Source organism: Schistocerca cancellata, chromosome 4, assembly GCF_023864275.1.
Source record: "Schistocerca cancellata isolate TAMUIC-IGC-003103 chromosome 4, iqSchCanc2.1, whole genome shotgun sequence".
Lineage (NCBI taxonomy): Eukaryota > Metazoa > Arthropoda > Insecta > Orthoptera > Acrididae > Schistocerca > Schistocerca cancellata.
The window spans coordinates 787376075-787395148 of NC_064629.1; positions in this window are offsets into that span (position 1 = coordinate 787376075).

Consider the following 19074-nt stretch of genomic DNA (forward strand, 5'->3'; position numbering starts at 1 on the left):
TAAATGATTCTGAACAATTAACAATAGTAAAATTTAGTACGCACCAAGCTGAGCTGCAGTCACAGGTAAGCTAAAATATGGTAACAAAACTCGCACTCTTAATTTGTGCTTGTGTAATCTAAATATTGTATCCAGCTATGAATACCTTAACCGAACTTTGAAATTAAAGCAGTGAAATCGAATGATGCTGGCGTTTGTATTTCAACGACACTCGAGTTCATTCTGGAAAAGGAAGGGACCCTGCTTGGTAATGCAATTGGGACAATGAGCAACAAAGGTTCATGCTACGTGGCTGTAATTTAGTTATGAAAATGGAACAGTTTGAAAAGCTGAGGTCTGCCATACAGTTCTAAAACTTTACGTGCTTCCAGTCTTCCTTGTTGGTTGATTGAAGGTTTAAAGCCGTCGATCGAGGAGGTGGCGACAGTCACTCATTGTCGGCCGTCGCTGTTGAAGAAGCTGGATGTTGGCGCGTCTCGACACGGTCACCAGGAAAAACGGGCTCTTGATGTGCGCCAGCTAATGCTTCCCGTCCGCGACACCGTGTCAGAAACTATCATAGCAAGTCGAGCGCAATTACATGCTGCCCAAACCCGAAAGCGCGGCAACTCGCGGGAGCGTCACACTACACACCTGCTCCACTGCACCACCCCAGCCTGACTCTCCCTCTGCCCGCGCTCCACGCGACCGAGTTCACTCTCAAAGATCGTATACACTTTGGTTCTCCACACGACCTATCGATGTAATCGTTCGATAGCACCGTTTTCCCTAGGCAAGACCCAGCGTAAAAATACAAATAATATTTACAAAACAAACCAATTATACATCGACATAAATGCATATATATATATATATATATATATATATATATATATATATATATTCAAACAGTAAAACAATTACAATATATAAAAAGACAGATATGTCATATCTTCAGGTGACAAAATAAGGAAAAATCTATAGTACAATAGTACAATAGATGGAAATAGGAGGATATGCATTTCCGGCATTACAATACCACTTTTGATAGTAGTACTCCTAGCATATAACAGCAGATCTGAATGAAGCTTAAAAAGTTTTGTTAAGCTGACTGTTTTGCAGCAGCGTCTTCTGGTATATACAGCCAATGTTTGACACTTCTACATAAATAGAGAACCGGAGAGGAAGTGCACTGTGAACTTTAATCGATGAGCTAGAAAGGCATATTCATGTGGTTTTTTGTATGATAAATGCTAATGTGAAAACAGAATATCTGTACCACCTTCCGTTTATTTACAGTTAACTATTGATATTCATATGCACCATTAGCGGGTTCAATTGCAAGGGAGGGGGAGGTTCACCGTTCCGACTATATCAACATCATTGGTTTTAATTGTAAATGTTTCATATGCTGTTTCAAATAATAAAGTATGAAGTTAAAACTTCCGTGTTAGTGATTGCACTGGTTACTATGTATCGAAAGAACTATGACAAGCACTTTCGATCCTCTTCCGTTTACGTAACAACCTCGGGCATTCAAATATATTACTAACTCTATACATTATTTTAGGCTTAATGAAACATTCTGTGAAAAACCTACTCAGATGTGGAGAATGATTCAGGTATCGACTGCAACTTTGAAATAGGACGTGTTTATGGATTTATACGTGAATAGTGATGTTTCTTTTAACTTTGATAAAAAATGACTGTGACTTACGCTATCATTCCAAGGTTTTTTAATACGTTTTCAGCTAACAAAAAATTACCTGCGTTTTATTTTTGTTATAGACAACATGCTGGGCAAGTCCAATAAATTGAGCAGTTGAATAAACCCCGACCTTCAAAACGAGAGAGGTGAAGCGGTGAATAGTCCACTTTGTTCTCGTTTGGTAGCAGGACTGTTCAAATTCCCGACCAGCCGTCCACATCTAGGTTTTCTGCTTTATTCCTAAATTACTTAAAGCAAATTCCGTCTTGATTCCTACGAAAGGGATGGTGATATCCTTCCCTATCCTTCCTTAATCAGAGCTAGTCCTCTGTATCTTGAAACCTAATCTTCCTTCCATAAGGATTCACTTTCTCAACATTCACGTGTGTTTTTTTCCATTAACATTTGTGTATGTTAGTGAGGAACAAGATGAGTGCATCTATCAGCACATCAAAGTGATGGAAAGACGAGATCACTGCTGCTAGAATACCAGTGTGAGGGAAGACTACTGATGGACACTACACAGTGATGAACGACAGGCAAGTCGTGAGAGAAATAGCTGTGTTAGATGCTTTCAGTATGACGCAGGAACGAAATTTAAGCAAGCGGATTTATAATTTCTATATAGCAAACAGGTTCATACTTAAATAACTGTTTGTGATATAAGTGTACCTCTACTGCTCGTGGATACCTCTGTTTTGGTGGTTAAGCAAAGCAGGTGATAGTTATTACAGAAACATGTGTTCTTCCTTCTGAACTCACTTGTGTCCTTAACATCCTTTACGGGTTTTCTTTGTGGACCTTGTAACGAAGCTGATCAGCGTTCTTTATTTTATCATGCATTGGATGCCCAATACTTCGAATATGTATAAAACGAAGTAGTTCAGAACACGATCCAACGGAATCATGTCATAACTTTCTATGTGTTGCAAACCTCGTAAGATAATACTTTTTATATTTCTCATAACTATAAAGGAAGCATGTAAGTGAAATGAAATTATTTTTCCAGGAAATTTAACTATTTTTCGTTATCTCAAAAACTGGTTCAAATGGCTGTGAGTACTATGGGACTTAACATCTGAGGTCATCAGTCCCGCCGGCCGGAGTGGCCGTGCGGTTCTAGGCGCTACAGTCTGGAACCGGGCGACCGCTACGGTCGCAGGTTCGAATCCTGCCTCGGGCATGGATGTGTGTGATGTCCTTAGGTTAGTTAGGTTTCATTTGTTCTAAGTTCTAGGCGACTGATGACCTCAGAAGTTAAGTCGCGTAGTGCTCAGAGTCATTTGAACCATCATCAGTCCCATAGAATTTGGAATCACTTAAACCTAACTAACCTAAGGACATTACACACATCCATGCCCCAGTCAGGATTCGAACCTGCGACCGTAGTGGCCGCGCGGTTCCAGACAGAAGGGCTTGGAACCGCTCGGCCACAGCGGCCAGCTATCGTAATCTCAATTTAAGTGGAAATCATGATTACATTTCAGACTGTCACTATCGATATATTTGTAATTCTGAAAAAAATTATAAAAGGAATAACAAGTAAGTACATTTATACCCTCTGAATATAATATCGATTGTGATTATAATATCTCTGTGTGGCGATTGTTATCATGATATATTTCACTTTTTTGACATCATTCTGTGTGTAACGTTTTTGGCACGAAGCACCTGCACTCATGAGTCTGTTGGTGGCAGTTGTAGTAGCGAGTTAGACTGAATTATGCTGAAAGTGCATGACGACAATAAAAGATTTTGCAATTGTTCAGCGACTTAGCATTCATTTAATTTGTGTTAGTTTAATACCTGGAGACCTCTTTGTAGATATTGCACAAAAGAATCGTCCGCTGTGACTAGTGTGCCACAAAGAAGAATGAGAAGAATCCACAACTACCGTCGAGAAATAAGCCAAGTTGGCCAAATTTTTATTAAAATTACACAAGATTATTAACTGTGCCACTGACTCTCACGCTTTAGATAGCTACACACCGTTTTTTGTTTCCGGTTAAAACGTAGTTAATGAGCAGTTTCGAACAACTGTTATGTATCATAATATTCCAGCATCATATTTAATAGTCCATTGAGAGTGAAGGGTCAGAAACTGATGCAATTAACGCGACCTTTCATGAAAATGCACCCACAATGGGCATTTCGCCTCCAGCTGTAGACAGTGTTGTGGAAAAGTACATTCGGGAACAGTGGACCCATTGTTATGCTTATGTAAACAAATCAGCCACTTGGCCTGTTTCAGTTTTAGACTCTCATTTAAACAAACTGGCTGCTTATGCTCTTACCTGATATTTATTTAGAACTCATTAGAATCTCATTAATGGCTATACGTCGAAGGTCGCCAGGGAGGAGTAAAACCTCCAGTCGGCCTTAGAAAGCTGATATTTTGGAGTGCACAGTCAGCAGTATTGTCAGAGACAACGGATCACTCGAGATGATGGGCAAGCTGGGCAGTGCAGAAGGAGATGTCCAAATAGGAATAGATGTGATTGTAGTCTGAAAGGAACATGGGTGCTCCCGTGTTAACGCAGATGAGGTTAATGTAAATTGAGAAGGTCAGCCAGGAGGCCACCTCTCTGACAGGTTCTGGGCGAGCTCCAAACGGGATGGTGCCCATGAAAGTCACTGAGCAGCAGAAAGGGGTGAGGGAGTTGCCCAATAAGCTGGAGGAAGGCTGCCCTGGTGACATTGAAGGTCGGAAGGGTGTAAATGGTACAAAGGGAAAGGTCAAGCGAGGAAGGAAAATGCAGACTATAACAGCTTGAATCTGGGTAGTCTGGGAGACGGGTTGACTTCCCCATGAGATGGCTTCCGTCCACAGGGGAAATGTCATACCGGATTGGGAAGAAATCCGAGAGCACAGAGCGGTGGTGAGGATGCCATTTTGTCTCCTGCAGGCAGAGAACAAGTGGACGCTGCAATTCTAAGAGCAGCCACGAGTCTTCTTTGTTGGATCGAAGGCCGCGAACGGTCCACTAGATGAGAGTCATAAGGAGGAAAGGGAAGGAGGAAAAAAATTAAGGGGGGTCACCTCCGTGGCTGTCGAGTACCAGCCTTCAAAGGCTCACTACTGCAGGGCGCGGAGGCTTGAGGATCCTGCTCTATGAGGTCTACAGAGGCGTCGGCATTCTCCCTCTCTCGATCTGCAGAGTCCAGGGCAGAAAAATGGTTCGTGGTGTGCACAGGTGGCACGGAGGAGGGCCGGGCGACGGTATCGCATAGCGTCACCGTGAGAGAGGATCTCCAAGTCAGCAAAGGAGAAGACCGTTAGCCTTTTTTGGGCTTATTGGAGCCTCTCCAGATGGCCGCGAAAGACTCAGATGTCAGTCGGCTGTAGGGACATAGGAAGTCGTCGCAGGAGTATTCCTTCTGTCCTTTCCAGCCTGCCGGTTGGGTAGCAGGTGATTTCACCTCGTGATGCGGAAGTTTGGTGGCTTGTTGCACAGCTGTAGCGGTAGACGGGGATGATACCATGACACTGTGCGATTTCACAAATCGCAGTGCTGAAGTTGAGGTCACATGTCTACGTGGCCATACCCTTCGTGGAGCGAGCTGTAGCAAAAACAGTACTGTAAGTGCTGGATGCTAGAACGCAGGGTTTCCGACTAGCCAGCAACATGAGAACGACCGGGAAATGCACTTTTTCCTTCGTTCAGATCTCCTGGACAGCCCACTCTTCGAGATACATTTGACAATCTCGGAGAAGGTGGCATGGTTGCCATTGCAGTTGATATAGCGTGGAGAAGTAGGTGGACAGTTGCCCTCGTAAGCAGTGCATCAGGTTCTGATTGTATGGTCAGACTGTGATAATTTCTTACCCTGCTTTGGTCTTTGACAGAAGCACCACTCTATAGAAAGTGAGAAAAATGTGTGTGGGCAGTAGGGATGCATCTACTTGGTTCATCACTTTATGGACTGCAATGATACCCTGGTCAGAGAGGTAAGTTTGGATTTCTGCCTTAGTCAGACCATCGAACAGCCTACCATAAATAACACCATTGGAGGTATTCAGCGTTCCATGGGCCTCAACACGAACAAGATAGCTGTGGAGGTGCAAAGCTGCAAGTAGTTGTTGTACTTGGGAATCAGCAGTGGTCTCCAAAAAAACAAAGAGCCATTTCGTAAATATGAGCAGGACTTCACAGGGCCATCAATCGCATCAAAACATTTCTGAATAATAAATTGATTTACCATAGCAAATAGCAAATAACTGACTGTCTTCAGTACATGAAATCAGGAGCAACCGTGCTAGAGCTGGAAGGGTCTTTGAATCGTTAGCCTCATTCAGTTTATATTTGGTAGAAGATGACTGTGAAGACGATGATTGGCTCATTGCGAGAAAATCCCCCATGATTGCCCGCGTCTCCGATGGAGCGTTCCTTCCAACTGGGGACCCCCCTCAGAAGGAGGTGCACCCGTCTTAGTTGAGTGTTCACACCTCAGGTCATACCTCCCGAACACCTGACAGTGGGACCAATTGGCAATTTGGGAAGGTAACTGTGCAGGTAATCAGCCCTCCCTGAGCCTAGCCTGTACCAGAGGGTACGTACGAACCCTACCTGTCAACCTGGGGCTGGGAATTACGCGTTGCACAGTCACCTGTTACGCGTCAGACACGTGGGATGACCTTCAGGAGCGAACAGGTAGGAAGAAAGGAAAGAGGAACCTCAAACGCCGAAGCCGAGGATGGAGAGGTGCAGGGGAATGAAGAAAGAAAAATGGAACGAAAAACAGTGGAGAGACTGTTCTGATGTCAATTACCGAAAATGCAGAACACATTCCCAGAAACATCCCACACATGTTTCCCAGGTTAGGGGAAAAAGAACAGCAAGAGGATAGGCGTGCAGCACGGTAGAGGAAAGATGCTGCAAAGGCTGGGGTCCTGCGGTAGCCAAGCACGAACCCGCCAAAGATTGGCAAGTCCCCTGGGGGTATGTCCAACGAATCCCTCTTCGCTGTGGGAAGTAGTTCTTACTACCAGTTAATATGGAGAGACGGGAACACGTTACAAACGACAGAATGTTCAGGAACGTCATTGGTATGCCCTAGACGTTATAGTGTGGGCAGCCATGATGCACACTGGTCAGACCGCTCCTTGTCTTTGTGAGAAGTATCGTTACAGCACAGCGGTATTGCAGGGAGCTTATTCCTGATCGTGTCCAACTGTTTAGAAGTGCGGTAGGTCCAGGCTTTCTCCTTATGGATGACAATGTCCGCCCACACAGGGTCACTGAAGTGTCGGCCGCACTATAAAGCGAATATATTAACGTATGGAATGACCTGCTTATTCCTCGGATCTAAACCCTGGCATGCCTAGGATGCTCTTGACACGCGTATTTCTCAACGAACACCTCGCTCCCGAACCATGCTAGAACTGCAAACCGTCTTGAGGGAGGGTGGGACAGTATCCCAAGTTAGGTAGCCAGCATGAGTGACAGGTGCTAATTATGCAGGAGTGCCGAGGAGTGTGTATTCCTTACTGACAGTCCGACATCGATATTTATGTTGGGTATCTGACCTGTGTCAAACAAGAATGTCATTTAAATCTATTATCCTGCCTTCTCATTGGATGACGTCTGTACCATTTCTAGTTATAAATATTCCTCTCCACCTCTTTTACGTATGTACTGTTTTTCATGTCGTTCATCATTGCCTGCGCTTATTTCTGTCCCTTAATGTCTTTGTAACTTAGCAGTTGTCAAGCAGTGTACAAAGGCAGCTATGTTATAATAGTGGTTTATATATTACAGCCATTAAGATAAGGCAGATCACAAATTATATTAATTATGATAAAGATAGCTAGGATGAACACCTGATGGCGATTTTGAGACATAAATAATTGTCATTATAAAAAGGGTGAGGCATCTATGGTCTGTCAGTGGGTTCGGAATTACAGCTATTAAGTCCTAAATAAGTACAGGATGAGGGCATAAGTAGTCAGATTGTTTACAATTATGCCAGGCCAAGTGGCTGGCTTTTCACATAACGAGAACTTTGGGCCCACTGTCCCAGAACGTACTATGCTACACTACTGTCAACACACAACATGTGGTCTAGCTTAAGGACACTCATGTTATGTTATGTTAACCGGGGACCTAGAAACGACGGAGAGGCTCCGTCCCCGCCGCAGCCGCAGTGGTCCGCACCCCCGCGACGACTATCGCAGTCCACTTCACCCCTCCGCCGCTCCACACCGAACCCAGGGTTATTGTGCGGTTCGGCCCCCAGTGGACCCCCCAGGGAACGTCTCACACCAGACGAGTGTAACCCCTATGTTTGCGTGGTAGCGTAATGGTAGTGTACGCATACGTGGAGAACTTGTTTGCGCAGCAATCGCCGACATAGTGTAGCTGAGGCGGAATAAGGGGAACCAGCCCGCATTCGCCGAGGCAGATGGAAAACCGCCTAAAAAACATCCACAGACTGGCCGGCTCACCGGACCTCGATACTAATCCGCCGGGCGGATTCGTGCCAGGAACCGGCGCTCCTTTCCGCCCGGAAAGCCGTGCCTAAGACCGCACGGCCAACGGGCGGGCTAATGACACTCATAATAGCCTTCCAGCTGTCTCAGTTTTTATTCTGAGGACTTACACACTCACTAAGGCAATTCACTAGAATGCAAATCGCCTCTTCAGTTTAGATCTTAGTGCTGTAAAGCATTTCTTCAATTGCAAGAACTGAAAAACGCACCGCAGAACATCTCCCCGCCGACATCAAGAGACAGCGAGAACCGTCTGCTAGGTAATCTGCCCACTGTTCTACTGTCGCTGTTGGAAACTCCTATGCTCACCCTCGCTCAGTTTCTGCCCCTGTCTATATGTCTTGTTCGGACGTGGAACGTTAGTTTTGCTCGAGGTTTAATGGCATAGCTTGCAGGTATCACATTTGATCGAAATATATGAAGATATTTATACTTCATTAGTGTAATTTTGATGTTATTTTTTCATACAGCCTTTCCCGTCTGCTTTCGTTGTATCTATTCTTGCATGGGTATGCAGCCCTTGAGTTGTTCTTTGATGCTTTATTTCTGTTATACTACCATTATACAGTTGTTATACAGTTCTTCAATGCGTAGAAATTATAATTCTCTGTTGTTACTATTAGACGGTCTAGACAATTAACGTTTAGCAGCATCACAGATGCAAACCTGTATAATGCATTTGAGAAAGATATTGTTCCTCTTAGCGTATCGAACCCGATGCCTTCAACGTAGCACCTTCACACATGACTTGCCCTAGAATTTCCTCACGGATTCTGGTATTAGTAGAACCGGAGGTAATGAGATTAGGGACAGAAGACCCCAAAGCGTCACAACCTTTCTATAGATATAGAGTTTAAGGTTGACAAATTTAAATTCAACTATCTGCTCAGCAGCAGAGATTTATGTGTTCAATACCCGTATTATAGCTAGAAAATTTCTATATTATGTTGACAGTGCCATGAACTGAGTAGAAAAAAGTCATGGGATATCTCCTAATATCGTGTACGGCCTCCTTTTGCCTGGAGCAGTGCAGCATCTTGACCTGACATGGACTCAACATGTCACTGGAAGTCCACTGGCAGAAATATTGAGCCATACTGCATCTATAGCCGTCCATAACTGCGAAAGTGTTGCCGGTGCAGGAATTTATGCACGAACTGGCCTCTCGATTATATCCCATAAATGTTCGATCGGATCGTGTTGGGCGATGTGAGTGACCAAATAATTAGCTCCAATTGTTCATAATGTTCTTCAAACCAGTCATCAAAATGTGTGGCCTCGTGGGCTTGACGTATTGTCATGGAGTCCACACATGGCCACAAATGGCCTCCAAGCAGGCGAACATAACTATTTCCAGTGAATGTTGGGTTCAGTTGGACCAGAGGACTCAGTTCATTCCATGTAAACACAGCCCACACCGTTATGGGGCCGCCTACAGCTTGCACAGTGCCTTGTTGACAACTTGGGTCCATCGCTTCTTGGGGTCTGCGTCACACTCGAAACCTACTATCTGCTGTTACGTACTGAAATCGGGATTCGTCCGACCAGGCCACGGTTTCCCAGTCGTTCAATATCCAACCGATATGGTTACGAGCCCAGGAGAGGCGCTGCAGTCTGTGTGGCGCAAAGATAGTCGCGTCGGCCGTCTGCTGCCATTACCCATGAACGTCAAATTTCGCTGCACTGTCCTAAAGGATACGTTCGTCGTAGGTCCCTCGTTTATTTCTGCTGTTATTTCACGCAAACGTCACTGCTCTCGGTCGTTAAGTGAAGCCTGTCGGCTTCTACGTTGCCACGGAGAGGGGTAATGCCTGAAATTTTGTATTCTCGGCACACTCTTGGCAACGTGGATCTCGTAATATTAAATTCCTCAACAATTTCCGAATTGGAATGTCCATGCGTTTAGCTCCAACTACCATTTCGCGCTCAGAGTCTGTGAATTCCCGTCGTGTGGCCATAATCACTTCGGAAACCTTCCAGACGAATTACCTGAGTACCAATAACAGCTCCTCCAATGCACTGCCCTTTTTTACCTTGCGAAACTACCTCCACGACTGTATGTGCATATCCCTATCCTTGTCACCTCAATGTACAACAGCAAAGCAGCTGTTCATTGCAGGCGTTGAGGGACGTATAACGCAAACCAACCACGACCAATGTATGCAGTAATTCCGACGAGAAGCAAGCATTGTCATTCAGTGAGTCTTTGCAGTAGCAGTGGCTGCGGTCCGAGATGAAGGTGGTTGCTGTGGCATAGCACCGGCTGAGGCAGCTTCATATGGCCGCCTGTTGCTCGCCGCGAGCGCGTTGGGACAAATGACCAACTGCCGCAACGTATTTTTCTCCTCTCCCCTGTTACACCGGTCAGGCTAAAAGCACTAGCATATCAAATACAGCTTCACCCTCGACACCCTCTGCTTTCTATGTGAGTGGACAACGAATGACGCCGTCTGTGGACAGTGGACGCTCACTTTGATATAGGCCACAAAAATTGGTGCGATGTTAAGAAACAGCGAATAATTTCATATTGGCCTGGGAGGTTTAAGGTTTTGCTTCGCTGATATTTCATTTTACACTGAAATAGTTTATTAATTATATTACTGCCTGTTACCTATCACTTGAACAGAGGCTGCTTTCATTCTTACACAACTATTACTGTCGACGATAATTTTTTTACCATACCTCAGCAACTAATTGTACAATATACATCTTTACATCCAACACAATATATTTATCATCATATCTAGTCCTATTATTAATAAGTAGTATTGTAAGTAGGCTGTTTAGGTTTTTATGTTGGTAACGTCACGTAGCGCTCTGTATGAAAATCTCTGGCTGTGCTGTGTGCAGTCTGTGACTGGTTGGCATTGTTGGAATATTCGCTATTGTAGTGTTGGGCAGTTGGATGTGAACAGTTCGTAGCGTTGCGCAGTTGGAGGTGAGCCGCCAGCATTCGTGGATGTGGGGAGAGAGATGTCCGAATTTTGAGAGCGAACGATCTGGACGTGTGTCCATCAGAAAGAGTAAATATATATATATATATATATATATATATATATATATATATATATATATATTGTTCTCTATCAAAATCTTTCATTTGCTACCTATGCCCATCAGAAGTTAGTGCCTTCAGTAGTTAGAATCCTTCATTTAGCTGGCAGTATTGGCGCTCGCTGTATTGCAGTAGTTCGAGTAATGAAGATTTTTGCGAGGTAAGTAATTCATGAAAGGTATAGGTTATTGTTAGTCAGGGCCATTATTTTGTAGGGATTATTGAAAGTCACACTGCACTGCGCTAAAAACTTTATGTGTCAGTTTAGTGTTGATCGGAATAAGTAAAGAGAGAAATGTCCGAGTACGTTCAGTTCTGCTCAGCTTTTTGAAAATCAAATAACGTAAGAGGTTTATCAGCACTGTCATACATAATTTTTCTAAGGGGAGGTTTCAGTATACCTACTACAAAATCTAACTACGGCTCCAACTATTGCAATAACATCAGCTCTTGTCTGCCACATTCTACCATGCAATCCATTACTCCCCAGTCGTAGGCATACGCTACCGGTTCCTTGGAAGCAGCAGAGGGTATTATGGTCGCATTGTCTGGCAGCTTCCTGGTTACAGGAGACGATTCCCCTGTGCTGAGGTAGCATCGTTGCTGCCACTGAGGAGTGTTCCCAAATGCCAGTCCACGTCACCCCGGTTTTAGTTCATTGAGTGGTAATACACGGCATAAGGCTGCGTTTCCACTCTGGTTTTTTTTTTACGATCATCGGGTATGTGGGAATGGCTGTACGTTTGCCGCATCTGTCGACCTCAGCTGCCTTCACTGCGTAACTTCTTGGTCCTCTGTCACAACGTTCTGTACTGGAGCAAACAGGATTGATTGATAAGGTGACCCGCTACCTAAACCTTTCTGTCATACTGTAGTGCGACACGGGCTTCCCATCCACATTCTCCCGAAACCTTGTCTTATGTGTACAGAATTACGTCCTGTAACTTCCACAGACTGCACCGTACTAAAAGTTTTAACGATTATTCGAGCGACAATGAAGCATAATTACCTGTCTTCGTAAGCACTGCATCCAGCACCCCGAAGTACCATACAGCAGGTTGTTTAATGAGTCAAGACATGAGTGTTATGTTTCAGAAGAAAAAAAGGAGGACAAATAATGTTCAAGGTCCCGTTGACGTTGATGTCATTCGAGACGTATAGAAGAAATAAGAAAAAGGCAACTTTATTATTCTATGTTAATAACTGAGTGAGTCGGTGTATAAGTGTGAAGTAATCAAAAGAAGTACTCATCCTAAATTCAAAGAAGAAATGGAGTGCTGCTAGAAGTGAAGACTGATTTTTGAATGCTATAACATGTGTTCTGTATACTTAGTTTTGTTAATTTGTTCCCAGTTTTACTTTTGTTTCTTAGCAACGAGGGAAAAAGATAGATATCCACGTATTTAGATATTTTAAATTTTCTTTTAGAAAATCTTTCAGTACCTTAAATCGAGATGATGTAAATAGACGCAAGGTACGCTAAAGAAAAGAATTATGGGCCAGATATGGGTGGTATGGGTGGGGGTTAATGGAAAAAAATAAAAGTAACTATGAAAATACATAAATAATAAATTAAAAGGTAACAAAGAGATGAACAAACAAAAAGAAGATGCGTCAGACGTCTATGGTCCATATCCCGGACGGACCAAAGGAGTATATCTATGACAAAGATGTCTTCATCTTTGTTAATGGTATATATACTTGAAATTTAACACGGTGCCATTTACAATTATAGGTTCCCTCTGACAGGGTGGTCAGGTCGGTACACGGATCGTACGAATGAAATGGCATTGCACCTTCAATACGGCAGTGCCTAGTAAAGTGCTAAGGATCGATTGCAAATTCACCTTGATAATTTTAGCTTGTGCTGACTTTTGTTAGAAGTATTCCACTTTTTGCTGAGCGTGTTACTGAATTAATTTATCCTTTATTGAACGCTGAAAAGCTTGCTTCACTGATTTCTCTAATCTACATTCCAGCAATATTACCTTTTCTAAATCCACCCTGGTACAATGTAAGTGAAATAAAAACTTTTAGGAAAAATACTGTAGAAATACTGTGCCCTTTTATGTTTTTCTGTAAGCCAAATTTTTCTGATGATCAAAACTACAATACAGCTTACCGGTGTGATAATGATCGGAATAACTTCTGCCCAGAACATTATCGGTGTTACACTTCGTGGCCTATGTTGAAGAATGGAGTCTCTTCTAACTAAGACAATATGTTGGTGAAACATTCATCGTCAGGTCGTGCTACTGCTGGAGATGAAAGAGGTCCTTTCAGCATTAATGAAGAGTTGGGATTTATGAATTAAGCTCCTTTAACTTTCTTAACTGGATTCCTTTTCGCTTCAGCTAGCGACTTCTACACTGCATGCTGTGCTTACAGAGGAATTAGATTCCTTGATGATCAGAGCAGCAGCTCAGAGAAAGTATCATTTCTCTCTTTAGCTCGTATATCGGATGTCTCAAAGTATTACAGCTATTGGAAAAAAAATTATTGTAATTTTCTATTGAATTTATGCTAATCACATACAACCATATTTGATTCCATGCTCCTGGTATCGATATCCCACCTCACATTCAAATTTTCCTATTATAATCTGTATAGCTAGCTTACTTTTCTTTTAGGTAAAACATTCTATACTGGAGAAATCTGTGGGACCGATTGTTTGAAGCAAGCAGGTAACAGTGTAACCCCATATCCATTCACACATTCCGGTTTCACAGAGATTAACACATATGAAACACACATCAAAGGCATTCACTGGATGATATATTATGATGAAAGAACGGACAGAATAGGAAGTAGCAAGAGAATAAATGTAAATAATTGGAACTACCTCAGCATGTTATCATCTTCAAATTCCTGTAACGGTTCGCTTACGCCAATATGCAGTCTATGCCTTTGCTGTCTATACCTGTGCAATATTTAGGAGTGTTGTATTACTCAGTAGCTGTGGCATACTTTTTTAGCAACTTGCTACTTCATAGCTTTCTTACTTGTGTAGATGTGTCTTGTTTCACGAGGATGAAACAATGTTGCAGCGTCCCAATTTATTTTAGTGACCCTACAAGTATTTTTAACGCTTCATGAAAGAAGAAAGATTCCCGGTTTTCACGTTATATCTCACAGAATAGAACAAGAATTATCACCTGAATTTGGTTTAACCTCTTTTATTTACGTTTTGCATATACACTCCTGGAAATTGAAATAAGAACACCGTGAATTCATTGTCCCAGGAAGGGAAAACTTTATTGACACATTCCTGGGGTCAGATACATCACATGATCACACTGACAGAACCACAGGCACATAGACACAGGCAACAGAGCATGCACAATGTCGGCACTAGTACAGTGTGTATCCACCTTTCGCAGCAATGCAGGCTGCTATTCTCCCATGGAGACGATCGTAGAGATGCTGGATGTAGTCCTGTGGAACGGCTTGCCATGCCATTTCCACCTGGCGCCTCAGTTGGACCAGCGTTCGTGCTGGACGTGCAGACCGCGTGAGACGACGCTTCATCCAGTCCCAAACATGCTCAATGGGGGACAGATCCGGAGATCTTGCTGGCCAGGGTAGTTGACTTACACCTTCTAGAGCACGTTGGGTGGCACGGGATACATGCGGACGTGCATTGTCCTGTTGGAACAGCAAGTTCCCTTGCCGGTCTAGGAATGGTAGAACGATGGGTTCGATGACGGTTTGGATGTACCGTGCACTATTCAGTGTCCGCTCGACGATCACCAGTGGTGTACGGCCAGTGTAGGAGATCGCTCCCCACACCATGATGCCGGGTGTTGGCCCTGTGTGCCTCGGTCGTATGCAGTCCTGATTGTGGCGCTCACCTGCACGGCGCCAAACACGCATACGACCATCATTGGCACCAAGGCAGAAGCGACTCTCATCGCTGAAGACGACACGTCTCCATTCGTCCCTCCATTCACGCCTGTCGCGACACCACTGGAGGCGGGCTGCACGATGTTGGGGCGTGAGCGGAAGACGGCCTAACGGTGTGCGGGACCGTAGCCCAGCTTCATGGAGACGGTTGCGAATGGTCCTCGCCGATACCCCAGGAGCAACAGTGTCCCTAATTTGCAGGGAAGTGGCGGTGCGGTCCCCTACGGCACTGCGTAGGATCCTACGGTCTTGGCGTGCATCTGTGCGTCGCTGCGGTCCGGTCCCAGGTCGACGGGCACGTGCACCTTCCGCCGACCACTGGCGACAACATCGATGTACTGTGGAGACCTCACGCCCCACGTGTTGAGCAATTCGGCGGTACGTCCACCCGGCCTCCCGCATGCCCACTATACGCCCTCGCTCAAAGTCCGTCAACTGCACATACGATTCACGTCCACGCTGTCGCGGCATGCTACCAGTGTTAAAGACTGCGATGGAGTTCCGTATGCCACGGCAAACTGGCTGACACTGACGGCGGCGGTGCACAAATGCTGCGCAGCTAGCGCCATTCGACGGCCAACACCGCGGTTCCTGGTGTGTCCACTGTGCCGTGCGTGTGATCATTGCTTGTACAGCCCTCTCGCAGTGTCCGGAGCAAGTATGGTGGGTCTGACACACCGGTGTCAATGTGTTCTTTTTTCCATTTCCAGGAGTGTAACTGGAAGTCTAGTATTACATGTATTATTGCTATTGGTACATAATTATTTATTATTAACAGTAATGGTGAATTATTGTTGTGTTTCGCATGCAAAGTGAAATACACAAAAGGAGGTACAGCATATTTCCACAGATATGCACCACAACGCCACGTGATCTGGAGAGGTATCGTGTTCTGTTTATCTGTTTGTTTACTCCATATTTATGGCAACGGCCTTGCCACAGTGGATACACCGGTTCCCGTGAGATCACCGAAGTCGCGCGTGGCCAGCACTTTGATGGGTGCCCATCCAGCCGCCATGCGCTGTTGCCATTTTTCGGGGTGCACTCAGCCTCGTGATGCCAATTGAGGAGCTACTCGACCGAATAGTAGCGGCTCCGGTCAAAGAAAACCATCATAACGACCGGGAGAGTGATGTGCTGACCACAAGCCCCTCCTATCCGTATCCTCAACTTGAGGATGACACGGCGGTCGGATGGTCCCGATGGGCCACTTGTGGCCTGAAGACAGAGTGCTTACTCCATATTTATACAATCTGCACTTATCGTGTAGAAATGAAACTTGTTTGAGGTGATCTTGGGGACATACAAGCATAGAATTTAGAAATACAATTTTAATGGCAACTGCAGTTTCGTAATGTGCACACACAGTACATTTTTTCGCGTTCTGCATTCTCACATTCTGGATTTGTGCCAAGGTCTTGATCGGGCACAGCTCCTCATAAATGTTCGAAACATGTTTTGCATATTCAAAAATGTCACAGTGATGTTTCGACTAGGAGATATTGCAAGAGTCTTAAGACTGAAACTTCCTGAAAGATTAAAACCTTGTGCCGGTCCGGGACACAGTTTTAATTTGCCAGAAAGTTTCATATCAGCGCACACTCCGCTGCAGAGTGAAAATCTCATTCTGGAAACATCCCCCAGGCTGTGGCTAAAACATGTCTCCGCAATATCCTTTCTTCCAGGAGTGGTGGTTGTGCTAGGTTCACAGAAGAGCTTTTGTGAAGTTTGGAAGGTAGGAGACGAGGTACTGGCAGAATTGAAGCTATGAGGGCGTGTTGTGTGTCGTGCTTGGGTGGCTCATACGGTAGAGCAATTGACCGCGTAAGGCAAAGTTCCCGATTTCGAGTGTCGGTCCGACACACAGTTCTAATCTATCAGGAAGTTTCACATCAGCGCACGCTGCGCTGCAGAGCGAAAATCTCATTTCAGTTTTAAGATTTCCTTTTCAACGTATCAAAAACTTTTGAGTCTGTCGACGCCCTCACAATGTTCTTTGGAATTTTCGCTGAAAAGGTCTTAGAATAAATAACGAATTTAACCATGCCGTTTCCCGTGTGTGAGGCAAAGTTTCTGTGTACACGAGAAATACTGTAGGTGGGACGCTCTGGTCGAAAATCTCGTTGGCAAGCACTCCTCTCGTGATCGTTTCTGAGCTTTCACATAGGAAACTACGTCTGTGTTCACAACCACGTTTGCGTCCTCATCCCGTTTGAGGACGGCTTCACTTAAATCCATACCAAAATATAATCGTGTAATGTTCGTTCTTCTGCTGTTTGCTCATTACGGATCCCTGTAAAAAAAGGACAAACGTGCCGACGATGTCTACAGAGGAGCTGAAAAATAAACTGAGAACTCTTTTCATTATGGCCTTACTAGCAGCCCAGACGATGGTGCCTATATTCGATTCGTATCTTTTCTCGCGAGCACCAATCATACTGATGCACCGTACGACTATTCACTATAAGATTCCGAGGCTTTGTGTAGTTTTCATGCCGGTTTTGAAGCCCATCCATAGCCGCGGTGGCTAACGTACGCTGATGTGATGGCGCTCGACTAGGAGATAAGCCCGTTCGAATCCTGGTTCAAAATGGTTCAAATGGCTCTAAGCACTGTGGGACTTAACATCTGAGGTTATCAGTATACTAGACTTATAACTACTTAAACCTAACTAACCTAAGGACATCACACACATCCATGCCCGAGGCAGGATTCGAACCTGCGACCGTAGCAGTCGAACCATGGTGGTGGATGAAATTTTGATTGCCAGGATTTAGCCAGTTGGAGGAGGAGAGGTGGTGGCGTAAAGCTTCTGATCACCACTCTTTGTGCCAATCTCGTAAGTTAAATTCCAAATGTCTGCGAAGAGTCTCATGAAGTGAGTGCATGTGACGCCGTTGACAGTGATCCCGTCCGTCGGAAATAAACGTAAAGCTCGGCAGACCGCGTAGTGCTCTTCGAAAGGAGTGGGCTGTGTGCCGGTACCGGTTTTCATCCTCTCCCTCCCATTCATCTGTAACAGCACAAATTCAACTCCACACTGTACAAGGCACCCACACGGCACAGATGAACACTTAACTCTTCATAACCGGTCTGAGGAGGGCAACGGCAAACCACCTCCCTTGGACCGTACCATGAGGGGCGGTGCAGGATTCTTCTATCTGCTCTCCCTTCACTTATTCTCGGAGTATATAACTGTCTGTCTGTTTAAGTTTACTTCTTGAAAGCCACAATAATGTAACAGTTTAATCCGTAGGACCAACCAACCTTTTTCTTTTTTTTTTTTTTTTTGTTTTGTTCACAAACCATCAAGCCGACCGGAGTGGCCGTGCGGTTCTAGGCGCTGCAGTCTGGAACCGAGCGAGCGGTTTAATTAGTTCTAAGTTCTAGGTGACTGATGACCTCAGAAGTTAAATCGCTTATGCTCAGAGCCATTTGAACCATTTTGTTAAGTCCCATAGTGCTCAGAGCCATTTGAACTATTTTTTTAACCAAACTGTAAACACTGACATTACATGCGTGTACTTGTACGTGGATGACAATTCTGTCGACATGAAGTTCGCAGCTCGTGGTCTAGTGGCTAGCGTTGCTGCCTCTGGATCACGGGGTCCCGGGTTTAGGATTTTCTCTGGCCGGGAGCTGGATGTTTGTGTTGTCTACGTCATTTCATAATCATTCCTGAACGTGGCTAGATTGGATTGCGTAAAGTTTGGATCTTTGTACGGGAGCTGATAACTGCGCAGTTGAGCGCCCCACAAAACAAACATCATCATGATCTGCAGACAAGAGAACCTCAAGTCTGTCTGTGTTCATTCTGCTTGTTACATACAAGACACGGAATAACGTATGATGCATACAAATATCTGACCTGTTCCATGCTTGGAAGTGCGAACTCATTTACTTGTAATCGAGGTTGATCTCGACCATAGAACGAAAGCA